The sequence below is a fragment of the Myodes glareolus genome, chromosome 10 (genome assembly GCF_982192425.1).
Source record: "Myodes glareolus chromosome 10, mMyoGla1.1, whole genome shotgun sequence".
Taxonomy (NCBI): Eukaryota; Metazoa; Chordata; class Mammalia; order Rodentia; family Cricetidae; genus Myodes; species Myodes glareolus.
Window position 1 is genome coordinate 80,794,090 of NC_142035.1, and position 17,576 is coordinate 80,811,665.

Sequence of the window (17,576 nt, forward strand, 5' to 3'; positions counted from 1 at the left end):
TAAAGATTCACCAAGAATTGCATGGATATTTTAAGCTCAGAAAACAGTTGGGACATTCATTTTTTTCCTACTACATTAAGACAGCTTTATATAAAATAAACACTTAAAATTCTGAGAGGAATTAATTACAGTCATTTCTGTATCCTGGAAGCACCAGATTTAAACGATCTAGAAATCTCAAAGGTCAATCGTGTTTTCCAAGTTGTGCACCCTCTTCTACCATGCAATCACAACACATTGTCCTATTAGATGCTACCCCGACAGTTTTTCATGTGTGTGACTAAAGCATGAACAATTTCTCTAGAGTGTTTTCCTATAACATACATTAACAGAGGCCATCCTAAATTTCACCAGTACCCGACATCTACTTTCTAATTCTCCAATATCTGCCTGTTAATAAGGGCCAAATAAGGCAAAGAATCACTTGATTTCCTGTCTTTTACTCTTTACACGGCAATAAATGAATATCTGATAAGAACTGTAGAGAACAAGAGTTTATTTTGTCTTATAATTCAAAGATACTGGTGACTATGAAGGGGAAGGGAAAGTGTCCTGAGTTGGGAATGGTGAGTTCCATTGCACCTACAGTTGACATGTAGAAAGCAAATAAGGGTTAAGATGAGGCTATAGAACTCTAAATCAGGTCATCTGTGAGTGATTGGTTTGTATGTCTACAGTCTCTTATAATGTTCAACCTTTCAAAATAACATACGACCATTATACAAATATGCACCTAAGGCACTAGTGCACACTGTCTAACCAATACATGTTGGCTTAGCAGTTTGGGATTGTTGGTGCAATCATTTAAGTCACATATTAGATGAGAATACTTTAAGACTCCTTGAAGTGTAAAAATTGTTGGAGAAAACTGTGCAATTTATATACATAATCACTCTATTTTCTGTTTACCATAGAAGGTTTATTCTTTCATTTTATTATAAAGATGGAAAATGTATGTTTAAATTAAATGCATAAAAGTTATTTCTCAATATCCCTGTGCCTAAATGATGCTTTACAGTTACATGGCATCAGTACAAGAGTAATTTTAGAAGGGTTGTTTTTTTCTCTCTCTCTTTGTTCATTTTAGATCTCACCTTCTACTTTCCCCACATGTACTTTATTATTTCTGATTCACCGCTTAATAGTAGCTCATTGTTTCTGATTCATCCCCTTTGTCACCCTTCTAATAGTAGCTTATCAAAGACTGTGCCAGAAATTCTCTAACGTGTCAACTTTCTAATATGTATATCAAATATAGTTACATCCTTTTTGAATCCATTCACATGCTGCTAATTGCAGACTTGGAAATCTTGTGCCCCTTATCATTCATCATTCTCTTCGTATTTTTCTTATGCTGTTGAAGATACCATCACCTCAGTGTTTCTGAACATATTGCCCAACTTGATTTTATTGTGAGTCTGTACTTTACTGCCTTACTGATAAACACTGTTCATGATATTCTCTCCTAGCCTTTCACTTTATCCTGTCTGTCTTAGAAAATGATTTTATAATAACAGATTTGAGAAAAAAGGCTTTCTGTACAGCAAATTCTGAGTTTGAATTCTAGACTTTAGCACAAAATCTTTATGATCTTTACACATTCCATAATTTCTTTGAGCCTTAATGCCATTGGGAACAAAAATCGGTAAAATGCCACTGAATACGGTGAAGACACAATGTGTTCAATATATCTCTCACTTGAAATAATCTCAGGAAGTGATAATTTCAGAATTATAATCAGTTTCTCTCACTCTGTTTTTGAAGCTGTGGTTCACTCACATCAATTCTTACCTTCGTCTACTGACTATTGCCATTACCACTTATCTGAAATTGTTTACTCCTATTATTTATTAAAATTTGTTTGCCTTATTACAGATATGGAAGATAGATATTTGCTTAATCATCATTGTATTTTCAAATTCTCTCATATTCATCAGTGACTCAGTAAATTTCTAAGAAATTGAATAAGTTTGAGTTATTAATTTATTCAACTCCAGACTACCGTGATGCATACTAGGATTAAAAGTAACAAATGTTAGCTGGAATGTAGTGGCCCATGTCTTTAGTACAGAACTTAAGAAGCAGCAGCATGCAATTCTTTGTCTGCATTTAAGGCCAGCCTGGTCTAAAAAATCTGTTCCAGGATAGCTACTGTCTCAAAAACAATCAAACAAACAAAAACCTCCAGCAAACAAGCAAAAGAATATATACAGTTCAAAATGTAGCAAAATATGGAGATAAGTCACGATTTGTTAACCTACAGACACTTCAGTGTTTAATTAGCAAGGTTTTGATTTAACCTATCTGCAAGACTCTAGGTATGTAGTGTCTGTGATGGTAGTTAACTCTCATATAAGTCAATGGCACTCTCACATTCAGGAAAATGTCTTCTGAATTAGATGAAATTGTTAATGGGTAAGACATTATTTCAAAGCCATTTTCCTAGCACAAGACTGAAATCTGATGCTCAGTTGGATCAATTATGTTCTAATTGCTCATTGCCCTTTGAATACATGAGAAATAATTTGTTTTGAGTGAAAATCACACAGGGTTAGTTAAATAAGAAGAGGGCCCAACATACAGAGGCACACACAGTGTATGCTTTGATTTAATCATGGACATGGTCTCATTACTGATTAGCGGATTGGGTGGATTCCACAGCTATTCAAATGTTCAAGATACATAAACGATACTGTTCTGGAAAGGCCAAAAAATGAGGAAAAGCAAAATATTACTTTAATATTTTGACAATGCAAATTTTTATGCCTCCAAAATTATTGAAGACATTCTGCTATTAGTACTGTCTTTAAATTTTATTTATTTATAAATGATTATTTTAGACATGTTTTATAGTTGTAGTGGAAGAAGTATGAATATATTTTCCAGAATGAAAATATTCTCTATTTACTTTGGTCATGTTTGTTCTTAAATTTTTGAGAGATAAATAAATATTAAGAATTAATCATAAAAATAATATAATATGTGACTGTTAATATGAACTTGACAACCATGGAAAGATGAACATCCAACTGAAGACGGGACCTGTGAAATAAGTCTATGGAAATGTCTCTGTGGCATTTTATTGATTGCTAATTGGTATAAGACACTCAGACCCTCTGTGAAAAATGCCATTCTTGGACAAATGGACCTGGTGTGTATAAAAATAAAATAAAAACAACTCATAACGAGCATGAGCACAAGATATTAAGCAGCTTTGAATGCTGATCCTGGTTGTCAACTTGAATACATCTGGAATTAACTAAACCCCAAATAGCTGGACAAACCTGTGTGCCATTTTTCCTTAACTAAATTCTATGACCAGATTGATCTGCAGAAGAATGATTGTGTGAGCCAGGGGCGGCAAAGCTTCCACAGGAACGTTCAGAGTCAACTAGACTGTGCTCATGGAATGTCGAGGGCACTGAGCCAATTGCCAGGAAACCTGAAAGGGTCTGACCTAGGCTCTCTGCTTATATATTGCAGTTATGTGACTTAATCCTCTTGTGGGACTCGTGGAGGTAGTAACAGGTGCTGTCTCTGACTCTTTTGCAGGTTTTGAAGACCCTACTCCTCATGCAGGGACATGATGTGTCATGCTTTGTTGATACTCATGGGAGACTTTCCCTTTCCTAAAATGAAACAGAGGAATCAATTGCACGTGGGGAGCAAGGAAGGATAGTAGGGGAGACTCAGAGGAATGGGGGAGCTGAAGCCCAGCTATAAAATAAATATATAAATAAATAAATTTTAAAAAGAATAAAAATAAATTATTTAAAATAGGATAACCCAATTACCCACTTTTAATCCGGACATTTTGAAGTTTAACTATACACTTTTTTTTTTACATTATTGAAAAAATAACTTTAGTTACTTCTCTTTGCTAATCTGGCATCAGTAGCTTTTAATGATTTTTTAAAATTATTTTTATTGAGCTCTAAATTTTTCTCTGCTCCTCTCCCTACTTCTACCCTCCCCTTTAGTCTTCTCCCATGGTCCTGATGCTCCCAATTTATTCAGGAGATCTTGTCTTTTACAGCTTCCCATGTAGATTAGATCTATGTATGTATCTCTCTTAGGGTCCTCATTGTTGTCTAGGTGCTCTGGGATTATGATTTGGAGGCTGGTCTTCTTTGATTTATCTTTAAAAATCACTTATGAGTGAGTACATATGATAATTGCCTTTCTGTATCTGGGTTACCTCACTCAAAATGATGTTTACTAGCTCCATTCTTTTGCTTGCAAAATTCAAGTTGTTGTTATTATTTTCTGCTGTGTAGTACTCCTTTGTGTAAATGTACCACATTTTCCTTATCCATTTTTTGATCATTTAGGTTGTTTACAGTTTCTGGCTATGGCAAACAGTGCTGCTATGAGCATGTCTTTATGGCACAATTGAACATCCTTTGGATATATACCTAAAAGTGGTATTACTGGGTCTTGAGGAAGGTTGTTTCCTAATTTTCTGAGAAATTGCCACACTGACATCCAAAGGGGCTGTACCAGCTTGCATTTCCACCAGCAATGCAGGAGTGTTCTCTTTACTTCACAACCTCTCCAGAGTAAGTTGTTGTCTGTGTTTTTGATATTGGCCATTTTTACAGGTATAAGATGGAATATACACTATTAATCTGGGCCACACCTTCTGCTAGTGGTCCATCTAAAGGACTTGGAATCAGGAAGCTTACTCTCTTAGCCTACTTGCTCTAGCTGGCAAATCTACTCCTTCACTGGCGTTAGAACCTACATATACAAGTTCTGATGTATATGGAGGACAAAGTGAGACATTCAGTCTCATAGACTGAACAACTTTTGAATCACTGCACCTTTCATTGGTACACAAACATTTTTCGACTAGCATAAAATTAGCTGCCTCACAGCATAGTGGAAAAATGGAATATATATATATATATATATATATATATATATATATATATTACATTGAGAACACAGATTAAAACATTTTTTGGTACCAGAAGATGTTCTCAAGCAAGAGAAATGTAGTGATATATATTTTATGTATGTATCTGTAATTGGCTTTCCAATTTTCCTTCATTTACAGTTACTGATATCTCTACTGAGAGTTCAGAGAGTACTGAAAACTGATGGTGTGGACTGTTTTACCAACTAAGGGTAACAATGTATTTGATTATCTTGATTCACCAATGTGAGAGACAATGGATTTGGTGACTCTGTATATAAAACTTGATAGTTTCTGGAAAATAAGCAAAATAATGATGCTGGTTGGTTGCTCTTAGCATCTATAGATAAACTGACAAAAGAAAAGAATGAGCCCCTTGATAATCATAACCTTCTTTTAGCATCTCAGAATACAGTGAAGGGCAACAGTGAACTCAGTGGTAAAACTGACTGACACAAGATGTACATAAATAGTATAAAGGTTCTAAGTTTTCTCTGGAAAAGAATCATCTCTGCAGTAGCCACAGAGCTCAAGTAGTACAGAAAACAAACCAAAACACTTATTATGAGTTGTCTGAATTACAGTAAAATTCAAGTCTCATCCTTGGAGTGTATTGGTGGTTAATGTCAGCCTATTAGTTGTTAAAGAATGTTATCCTAGAATTTAGGATGAAGATATATGGAATACTAGCTGGGAATACTTTGCTCAGTTGGATGAATTAAAAGCAATGAGTTAAATTATGTTTCAAAATAGCAGGGGTCAGGTACAAGCAATGAATCTTCAAGGGCAAGATGGTTTTAGATGTTGTAATGATAACAGACAAAGCAATGCTCATGATGTCCTAATCCATAATGGGCAGCACAGGCAAAATTATTTTTATCGTGACACTGGCTACTCAACCATATTGGTCCAGGCATGAAATAGATAAGAAGGTTATTGCATTTTTGTTTAATCTGTACAAAAAATTCACATGAATGAAAGAATTATACTATATTATAGTATTGGACCAAGGGAAAATGAAATCATAGACACCATTTAGAGCTAGTATACAAACCCAGACCCCATGGAACAAGGAGATGGCCAAGTTCCCCTGAGGAAGGACTATTATGAAATACCTAATAGTCTTTCTATCAGACATTCTCCAGTCGTTTTCTGGATGAGCTCATTACCTTTTACAAGGAAAAATATGAAGTGAGGGAAAGTTAACTATCAGACTTTCAGGGGTATATTGGGTATTGGTTCTAAATTGATTTTGATTTTAAGAGGCTCCAAGTAACATAGTATGGACATATGGAAGTTTGGTGAATCATTAAAGTTAGCTTGAAGTCCTAGTAACAGTAGGACCAGTTGGTCCCTGAACTCATCATGTACCTATTTTCCCATTCTTGAAAGTATAATTTGGCAATATATACTTAAAGTTGGCAGACTCTCACATTGGTCCCAATGACCTGTGTAGTGAGGGCTACTGTGATTGAAAAGGCTAAATTGGAAGCCTTTAGAATTGTTTTTGCAAGGCAAAAGGGGAAATCAACAAAGTATACACTCTCTTGAGAAACTACATAAGTCTGTGCCACCATTTTGGACTTGCAAGATGCAGGGTGTTCGTTCCCACCAATCTGCTTTTAAGTTTCTTGTCTGGACAGTGAAGAAGACTTACGGATTGTCAATCATGGCAGCTGAGTAACAAGCACTCAGGCAAGCAATGACTCATCTTCAGCTTCTCTAGCAGATGTTATGTCCTTACTTGAGCAGTGTAGCACATTTCCTGCTCTATGGAATGCAGCTATTGATCTGACAAATGCCTTTTTTCTTGAAAGCTATTCAACTTTCAAGTTCTTGAAAGGACTAACAGAAACAATTTTCTTTTGGTGAGTAAAGGTAGCAGGAAAATTTTACAGTTTTATGTCAACTCTCCACCCTGTGGCATAACTTATTTATAGGTATCTGATAATCTGCTCCAGAAAATGTCACTTTTGTTTATTATATTGATAACAGTATGCTGATTGCACTAGTGAGTAGGAGGTAGCAACCACTTAAGACTTGTTGGTAATGTCTTTAACCATCACAAATGAAAAATCTAGACAAATTCAAGGGCTTTCTACCACCTTGAAATTCTAAGGAGAACAGTGGTATGCTGAGATACTGCTTCTATGGGAAATATATGTTACTGTACCTGGCCATTCCAACCACCAAGACATAAACACCATTAGCCTATTTGAACTTTGGAGGCAACTTATTCTCACTTGGGTGTTTTATGATAGCCTGTATATCACATGATCTGAAACAGCACTAGTTTTGAGTAGGGCTTGAAACAGGAGAAGGGTTTTCAACAGATTCAGGCTGCTCTATCAATTGAAAATATGATCTGGCAGACCCAATGATACTTTAGGTGTCAATAGCACTTAGAGTTGATGTTTGGAGCCTTTGGCAGGCCCTTATAGACAAATCACAGAAGAGAATTTGGGAATTTGAGAGCAAGGCTATGTCATCATCTAGAGACAATTATTCAACCTTCAAAAGACAAATCTTGGCTTGCTATCGGGCCTTATGGAAATCAAATATTTGGCAATTGGTCACCATGTTACTCTGGCACCTGAGCAGCCCACCATGTGCTGGTTTTTTCCCCTGAACTATAAAGTCTTAAAGCAGGACATATGCAGCAGTAATACATTATCAAATGAAAGTATAATGTAAGTGGGTTTGAGTAGGTCCTCGAGGCAAAAGCAAGTTACATAAGGAAGTTTACAATAGTTGACAATAGAATGACAATAGTTTCAACTTATATTACAAGGCATCTGCTACCAAGAATGAAGTTAATGCATTATGTGATATGATCTATTATTAAACGACTAAAGAAAAAGGGACTAGAGCATGGGTTACTCATGGTTATGCCCATTATCAGGTACTTCCCAGAAGTGGACAGCTGCATCATTACAACCTCTTTCAATGACAACCCTGAAAGATGCAAGTTAAAGGAAATGTTCACAGTGTGCAGATCATAAAGCAGTTCTACATATCCCTGCATTTTGCTTGGAAGGAGAAATGGCCAGATATGCAGTTGTTCTCTGATTCATAGGCTTTAACCAATTGGTTGGAAAATTTGTGAGAAAGATACCCGGGGAATAATTATATAGACAGATCTATCTAAAGGTGTAAAGGATGTGAAGATACATGCATCACATGTAAAGGCTCATCGAAAGGTGACATCCCCTGAGGAGGAATGAATTCAATAATCAGGTAAATAAAATGAATCATTCTGTGGGTAGTCAGCCTCTTACCCCAGCCATCCCTATTGTTGCTTAATGAAACCATGAACAAAGTGGCTATGGTGACAGAGATCAAGGGTGTGTTAGTTAGGATTTCTATTGCTGTGATGAAGCATCATGACTGAAAGCAAGTTGGAGAGGAAAGGATTTATTTGGCTTACACTTTAGTGTTGCTGTTCATAACCAAAGAAAGTCAAGAAAGGAACTCAAACATGGCAGAATCTTGGAGAAATAAACTGATGCAGAGGCCATGGAGGGGTGCTGATTGCTGATTTGCTTTCCCTGGATTACACACTCTGCATTGTTGTAGACCCATGACCACCAGTCCAGGGATAGCACCACCCACAATGGTCTGGGACCTCACACATTGATCATTATGTAAGAAAATACCTTACAGTTGGATCTCATGGAGGAATTTCCTCAACTGAGGCTCCTTCCTCTAAGCTGGGTCTAGTTTGTGACAACTTGGTCCACACACACAAAAAAAAACAGTCAGTAGAGCTTATGCATGGTCTCAGTGACATGGAATTCCAGTCACCAATATTGACTGCTACAGCTGCTGCTAAATGTCAGGTCCTCCAACAGCAGAGATAAGCACTAATTCATAGATATACCACATTGCCTGGGGTGGTCAGCCAGCAACCTGGTGGCAGGTTCAATATATTGGTCCACTTCCTTTGTGGAAAGAACACTTTGTCCTTACTGGATTAAATACTTTTTCCAGTTACAAATTTCTCTTTTATGTATGCAATGTTTTTGACAAAACCATCATACATGGATTTATATATAGCCTTATCCACCATCATGATACTCTACACAGTCTCGCTCCTGAACAAGGAACACAGTCACAGTCGCAGAAGTGTGCCTGTGGTAATGCAATCCTTGAATCTACTGGTATTACTATGTTTCTTATCATTTTGAACCAACTGACCTAATATAAATATATAATGGACTTTTGAAGATACACATACAGTGTCAATTAGATGGTGCCAGCCAAGAGGGTTGGTGCAGTGTTCTCCCAAGGGTGGTATAGGCTTTGAGTTAGTGTCTAACATATTGGTGTAGGAGTTCCTTCTGTCTATGTATTACTTCCATTGGTTAATGAATAAAGAAACTGCCTTGGCCTAGTTGTTAGGGTAGAACTTAGATAGGCAGGGAAAACAGAACTGAATGCTGGGAGGAAGAAAGCAGAGTCGGGGAGAAAAGCCATGGATCCTCTGCCTGAGACAGGCACTGGTTAGAATCTTTTCTGGTAAGCCACTGCCACGTGGTGATATACAAATTAATAGAAATGGGTTAATTGAATTGCCCAATAAGAAACTAGAGATAATGGGCCAGGCAGTGTTTTAATGAATACAGTTTCTGTGTGGTTATTTTGGGTGTAAACTAGTCGGGTAGCCAGAACAAACAAGCAGGCCCTTAGCCCTACAACAACATATGGTATGGTTTAACCCATATCCCAGGAGCCATATGTTCAGGAATTAATTGGTAGAAAAGAGAATAATTTCACTCACTATCAACCCTATTGATCTAATGGAAAAAAAATTTCTTCCTGTTCCCATGACCTTAAGTTCTGCTGGTCTAGAAATTTTGGATCCAGAGTATTCTTCCTGCCATCAGGCCCAGCAAACATTGTATTGAAACAAACATTGCATTGAATGGCTTAGACTTCCCCCTCACAACTTTTACCTTCTGATACCTTTAAGCCAGCGCACTAAGTAAGAAAGGAATAACAGTGTTAGGAAGACTAATAAAGATCAAAACAAACAAACAAACAAAAAAGATCAAAATAGGGAAATTGTATTGCTTCCCTACAATGGAGGTAGAAAAGATTATTTCTAGAATGTGGAAGATTCTTTAGGGCATCTCTTGCTATTTCTATGTCCCATTATTAAAGTCATTTGGGAAACTACAGCAGTCTAATCCAGGCAGGATGACTAAGGGCACTGACACATCAGGAATGAATGTGTGGTCATACTTCGAGGAAAAGATCCAAGATCTGCTGAGGTACTCCCTGAGAGTGGAGGAAATACAGAAAGGATAGGAGAGGAATGCCATTTTATATAATAAATATACCAGCTTAGACCATGTGACATGTTGCAAAAATAAAGATTATAATTGACATGAATATTTCTGCTATATTTTCTTAAGAAAGTGTTGAATATCACCATAGAATCTTCATCCAGCAATGGATGGAGATAGAGCCAGAGACCCTCATCAGAGCAATAGACTGAGCTCCCAAGGTCCAGTTGAAGAGCAGAGGAGGGAGAAGATGAGCAAGGAAGTCTGAACGGTGAGGGGTTTGTCCACTCACTGAGACATTGTGCATGTTCTAATGGGAGCTCACCAAATCCAGTTGGAACAGGACTGAATGAGCAGGCAATGGAACTCTCTGAATGTGGCTGACAATGGGGGCTGACTGAGAAGTCATTGATAAAGGTACTGGGACTTGTTTCTACTCCATGTACTGTCTATTTGGATGCAAAGCTTCCTAGACCTGAATGTAGTGGGGGGGGGGGTCTTGGACTTCCCACAAGGCGTGGATCCCTGCCCTCTCTTAAGGAGGGTGGGTGAAGGAGGAGGGTGAGTGGAAAAGCAGCGGGAGGGAAATGGGAGGAGGGATGGAAGTGTAAATTTTTGAATGAAAAAAAATACCGGATTAGCTGAAAAAAAAAAAGAAAGTGTTCATAGAGATATTAGTGTTTTTATTCTTAGATTTCAATTGCATAATGAAACATCAATTAAAAGAACACCAGGGATTACAAAATTTATTTGATGTACTAAAAAGAATAATGTCGATCTTTGAAATTTATAATATATTTGTGATTATTTGAGAGATAGTTTCATCATGTTAAAAATAATTGTCGACTAGTTATTGTTTTTATTTGGAAATTAAGCATGACAAAGGAGATATGATTGTGTGATAAGTAGACAAGTTGTAGACTTGTCTTGTATATTCTTGGTTGTCAATTTGACCACATCTGGAATTAACTAAAGCCCAAGTAGCTGAGTTTATCTATGAGAGAATTTTCTTAGTTATATTATTAGAAGTGGAAATAAAAGACACTTATAACATGTATCTTTTGGTGAACAAAGCTACACCTTTAATTTTGGTCATACTGTCTGTTGGCAGTCAATATAAAGGATGTGAAAGAAGGAAGGTTGTGTTCTTTGCCTGCCGGCTCTTGCTAAAACTAACAAATCCATTCCTTTTCTTGCATTTAAGCCTATTTCATTGGGATTATTGTGTATACTGAAGAACAACTGAAACACCCAGCCTCATTTCCTGAGCAACTACTGGATTCTTGGACCTTTTGTTGGTAAAGCAGCCATGACTGGATTAATTGGAGCACAATTCATAAGTCATTCTAATAAGTTCCTTTTATCTATGATACACAAACACATGCATGTATACACACACACACACACACACACACATGTACACACACACACACACACATTTTAAGTTCTTTAAGTTCAGTTAATCTACAGAACCCTGACTAATATAGCAAAATTATTCTATGTTCTCTACTCTAGTCCCTACCTTCAGGTTCCTCTCCTGATTTCTTTTTATGACAAATGGTGTCCTCTAAGGAAAAATGAAATAACTCCCTTCTTCCCAAGTTGCTTTTGGTAATGGTATTTATTGGGTTTCATTAACACGTCATAAGAATTTTCTTGTGACAGAAATCTTACCAAAAAATCATATGCTTTTCTTAACAAATAATCATATGCTTTCATATTCAATGATTAATGTTTATTGAATCTTATTTAGATGTTTGATGTTTGAGTCCCCTTTGTGTGCTGTGACTATCATAAATGCATAAGGAAACGGCCTTGGCCTGGCCAAGGGCAGAACTTAGGTAGGCAGGGAAGAAAGAACTGAATGCTGGGAGGAAGAAGGGCTAAGTCAGAGAAGTCATGGATCCTCTGCCTGAGACAGATGCCAGTTAGAATCTTCCTGGTAAGCGTGGTGGTACACAGATTAATAGAAATGGGTTCAACTGAGATGTAAAAGTTAGCCAATAAGACATTAGAGCTAATGGGCCAAGCAGTATTTTAATTAATACAGTTTCTGTGTGATTATTTCAGGGTTAAACTAGCCAGGCAACCAGGACAAACAAGTGACACCAGCTCCCTCCTACAGATTTATTTCTCCTTTTTCTATTTCATTTATGTTAACATTTTTATTATTATAAATATTTTTTTCTAAAAAGACATTTTCCATGAATCTTTTCACACTTGTCTGATCTTTCTTGTATAATCAATATGCAAGTAGAATTACTTCAACAAGTCATCAAAAGAAAATTTATCTTTGTTTTCTATAATCTGTAAGGCAATTCCTATGCTTCATCTGTCTTTTCAGTCAAGACTATTGTTAACCATTTCTAGTTTAATGATTATTTAAGAGATGAAACACCACTTCTAAGAATTAATTAATATGATTATAATTTCAGGTTTAGAAACATATTGGATTTCATTGATTTTCAACTTTTTTATGAAGTGTACCTTATTAATTTTATGCATCTTGTTAAAATTTATTAACACATCTCAAAGCACTGTACATATATTTGAAACTGTGTATAATACAGAAACCTTGTATATGTGTATTACACATAATCTGTATATTTTTAATAATTTTATACATATTTAATGGAAATAAATCTATAAATTACATGCAGTATTCAATATATAAATGACTAATAATTTTTTAAAAAATTAATATATATTTATTTTAATTCATTTAATAAGTTATATACATATCGATGCAGTATATATTGTATATTTATTAATTAATATATATTAATATATACTATTAAAATAATTTAACATTAGTGATTTTCTTTGTTTCTCAAATCAGCTGGGTAACAGTCTTAAAGAAAAATTGACAGCAGGATTCTTAGTCCCTATGCAGGGCAACTACACATGAATGCTCTTCATTTTCTGCATTTTCTCACAGAAAGATCCTATCAGACTCATTGTAGGAAGTATAAAATGATATTCTTCACTTTTCTATGATTGATTGGCAAATTTAGTTTCTCTAAATTCTTATGTTTTAAATATATATATATATATGTATATATATACATACACACACACACACACATATATATATATATATTCATAGAAAACTTGCAATCTTTCTATGTATTCAACTAAGTGTAACTTAGATTGAAGGGCTCAGTTACTTCTGGATTTACTAAAGTTCTGTTTCTTTCAGAAACAGGCAATTGTATTTGACCACTGATATTTATGATTGCTCTAACCTTAGTATGTGCCAGCTCATGCACCAATGACACAGAAATAAGTGTTATAAAGAAAACTCCTAAATTGGTACATGATGGTATTTTAAGAAACAGAAAAGTGTCTGTAGAAATTATTATTGGAAATCAGAAGGATGAAAATGAAGGTCATCTAAGAGCAAAACCATAACTCTATGACTCATAGTACTAAAGAGGATCTCAATAATGTTAGTCCTAAAATCACAGGAGGGCATGTACTGCTTGATGCTGCCTCCAGATTGCAACAGAATGAACTCAAAATGATAGGATTGACTTACAGACAGAATGAAAGGAAAAAGAAGAGTATTCACTAAATGAGGAACATTAGAGAGTGAGGAGGGTAGTTTTTCCCATCCCAAACAATAAAAGAAAAATTGAGAAGTGCTGTGAAAAGGAGAAAACAGAAAAAGAAAAATAAAACTTGATAAAAACCCAATTTGGCAAGAAATCTAACTTGGAATCTTTACATTCTCAGTGACAATTGTTGAATGGGTTTCTTTGTCAGCAGGACAAACTGGCTCTAGTAAAAGGAGGCTAATAGTGGCCATTTCCCCTCAGTCAAGAGACAGAAATGTGCTGAGAATGCAGTTACCAGTGCAGAATTAAGATGATGTAAGTTTCCTAAATTGCTATTTCTTTTATTCAAAGCTTTATTCTAGCTTACATATTGGTGTGTGTGTGTGTGTACATGTGGGTGCACAAAACTGTATATAAATGTGTAGAGAATAAAGGTTGACATCAGGTCTCTTTCCCTTTCATTCTTCACTTTAGTTTCTCAGTGAACCTTGAGCTGTTCTGACCAGAATAGATGTCAACGAGTCCCCAGCAGTGGTACAGACCTCCAAACTGTCCTATGCTTTTGTGGCAGTGGAGGCCATCAAGCACATTACTCACTAAAGCCATCTCCCTAGCAGTCATACTAAATGGACTTTTGATATTAAAAGTCTTTTTTCACCATTGTAAATTTAATAGAAATGAGAAGAGAAATATCATCTCACATGCAATTATATTTGTGCACAAACCTTGATCTCTTTAGAGCATTGAATAAAGTTTCCTTGCAATTTTGTTTTCAATCATCACAAAATGTGTTAGTATTTGCTTAGTTTTTGATTACTTTATTTGATCTATTTTGGTATAAACATAAAGTGACAGATAAATAAACAGTGAGAGAGATGGTAGATAGATGATTTATAGATACATGATAGATAGATACATACATACATATATATGTACTACGTACATAAATACATACATACATACATACATAGATGGCACAAAAATACATAGATACATAAATAACAGAAACAGAGACATATATAATAAATATGTGATATATAGCTTATAGATTGGCAGTAAAGCTTTAAACATGCTTAATGTAATTTAATGAACTAATGTTTGTTAGCATGGTGATAATTATGCATGAATACCATTTAAACTAATACTGGTATCACTACAAGAATCCTGATGAATAGCTCCACCTAAATTGACAGAAAAACTAAAGGACTTATGATTGTATTATGGAATAAAGTAGTAACCATTATCAGAAAGGTCCATCCCAAGCTATTATAAGACTAAATGTAATTTTTTTGTCAACAATAGATGGAGTAGCAAGAAGTTAAAACCAGCAGGTGAAAAAACATAATATTTAAGCTACTGTCTATTTTGTGTCTATTAGCTTGTTTTATTGTCCGAAGTAAACTAAAGGGATTACGAACTATTTCACCACGCTTTTAGTAAAATATCTTTACAAGCATAATAACCTTTACCAAGGTTAGTTGGCTTCATGATTAAATATATTTTTAAATACATTATTTAGTTAGTTAGTTATTTTGTGTATTCTTCTTTGTGAGTGTGTGTGTGTGTGTGTGTGTGAGTGAGTGAGTGCACATTCTACAGTACACATACAGTTGTCAAAAGATAGTGATTCCTACTTTCTACAATGTGGGTTCTAGATTTTTAACTTAGGTCATTGTCAAACATGTTGGCAAATACCTTTCCTGAGAAATCATGCTAGCAATTTTGTTGCTTACAATTTTAAAATAATGTCAAATATGAAATCTGAAATTGTGTTTCTTACATATGAGTCTATACATCCATGGTGAAGTGCTTTTGTTGAAACCAGTTAAATGCTCTGAGCAATGTTTCCAGATCTGAGGACAGAGATATGAACATGGGCATGAATAGTCAAGCTTATATCACATGGATGCTTATGTGTGGTCACAGACAGTAAATAAATAAGCAAATATTATGCTTTCTAAGGAAATGAGGACAGTTTTCACTAGACAGTTACAGACAATATATTTAGTAACCACTTCAGGGTCTTGAAAGTTTCCATGAAGAAACTGCAGTTGAGTTAAGTAGAAGTTTACACAGGAGCAAAAACTTCATTAGTCAAGTACTTGAGCAGCTTCAGGTTTCATGTGTAAGTGAATAGACTTACATACTAAGTCAATACTCCCACCTAAATGAGGTCACTCAACAGAGAGAACAAATGCATCTTCCCTTTTATGCTATTCTGTTATCATTCTTTACATACAAAGTCATGACTACAGCTCACTGTCTTGCTTGGCATAATTCATCCTGTAGAAAAGGAAATAGAATTGGTGACAGATATGCTCTACTGACAAGGTACTTTGTACCTCTCCATTAATTTCATTGTTTCTCTTATTCCTTTGTCTTTTCCCAGGAGGTAAACAAAAATAATATTTTAGCAATGGGATGAGTCAACGGAAAGAAACAATGTATTAAAAACAACAGAAAGGAACCCTTACTTTTCAATATAGTACAAGACTTGGCAGTTCAATTTACAAAGAACAAATCTTTAAAGTTTTACCACTTATTATCAAATTAAAGATATAGAATAATACTAACAGTTTCATTGCATTTGAAGTCTTTAAAAACAGACTTATTTGGTTGTTTTCTTTATAAAATTATACCAACAAGCAAAATATCACATGTGCAGAAAAATCTATCTCTAAATGGAATAGCAGAAAAGTGCTTGTGGAAGTTATTACTGTATAGGAAAGTTAAGGGCTGGGAATCAAACAATTACATTAAAGTCGATGCTAAATATATTTGACAAAACAAAATTTTGAATTTTCCATAGATTTTAGAAACCTCTACATTTGCCAACTAATATGCTTTAAGTCAGAGAAAGAATAGGTTAACATAAAATTAGAGGAAAACAAGAAAAAGAGGAAAAATTACATAATTTGGCCAAACCATGGAAATGAGGCTCAGTGATAAAGCACTTGCCTAGTACGTATTAGACTCAGGAACCAAATTCCAGAAACACACACACAGAGAAACACATAATGAAAGGCAAGGAAAGAAGTGGAAACAAGAAGGAAAACACATAAGAATGAACTCTGAACTATGTTAAATTCAATAAATCCATCAAAAACAAGAATGAAAAGAAATGAGGATATGTGAACATTGCAGTCTCAAAAAGGAAGAATCAGATAACAGGTATTCCAATGCTGAATCAAATGCACAGCCTTCCTACACGCCCCTCCATAGCCAAGAACATTCAGGTGCATATTTAACTAATTTTTACTGTACATGACCTTTTCTTTGGGCTGCCAGTTCACAAACAATGGCATGAAGATTTGTTATTAATTATGAAAGCTTGGCCTATGGTTTAGGCTTGTTCCTAACTAGCTCTTATAACTTAGAGTAACTCGTTTGTATTAATCTACATTCTGTCATGTGGTATTACCTCTTTTCTACGTTTCACCTCCAGTTTCCTCTCCATTTCTCCTGGTGTCTCCTGCACACCTCAATTCCTCCTACTCTTTGTTTCTTTCCCTGAAAATCCTGCCTAAAACTCCTGTCTATCGGTCATTGGTTTTTTTATTGCACCAACAACATCAATACTTCTTCACACATGTATAAATATTCCACAACATTTTACAACCCTTTGAATCGTGAAATACAATAGATATTAAGTTCTTAAAATTTTTCCATCTCAGAATAGGCAATGACTAGAAGCAAGACAAAAGCAGACCTCTACCTACAACTTATTTATTTTTCTCAACTGTTTATTGAATACCCCCATATGTCCAAGACAATGCATTCCTATTTATACTTGTCACCATCTTTAAGGACAGT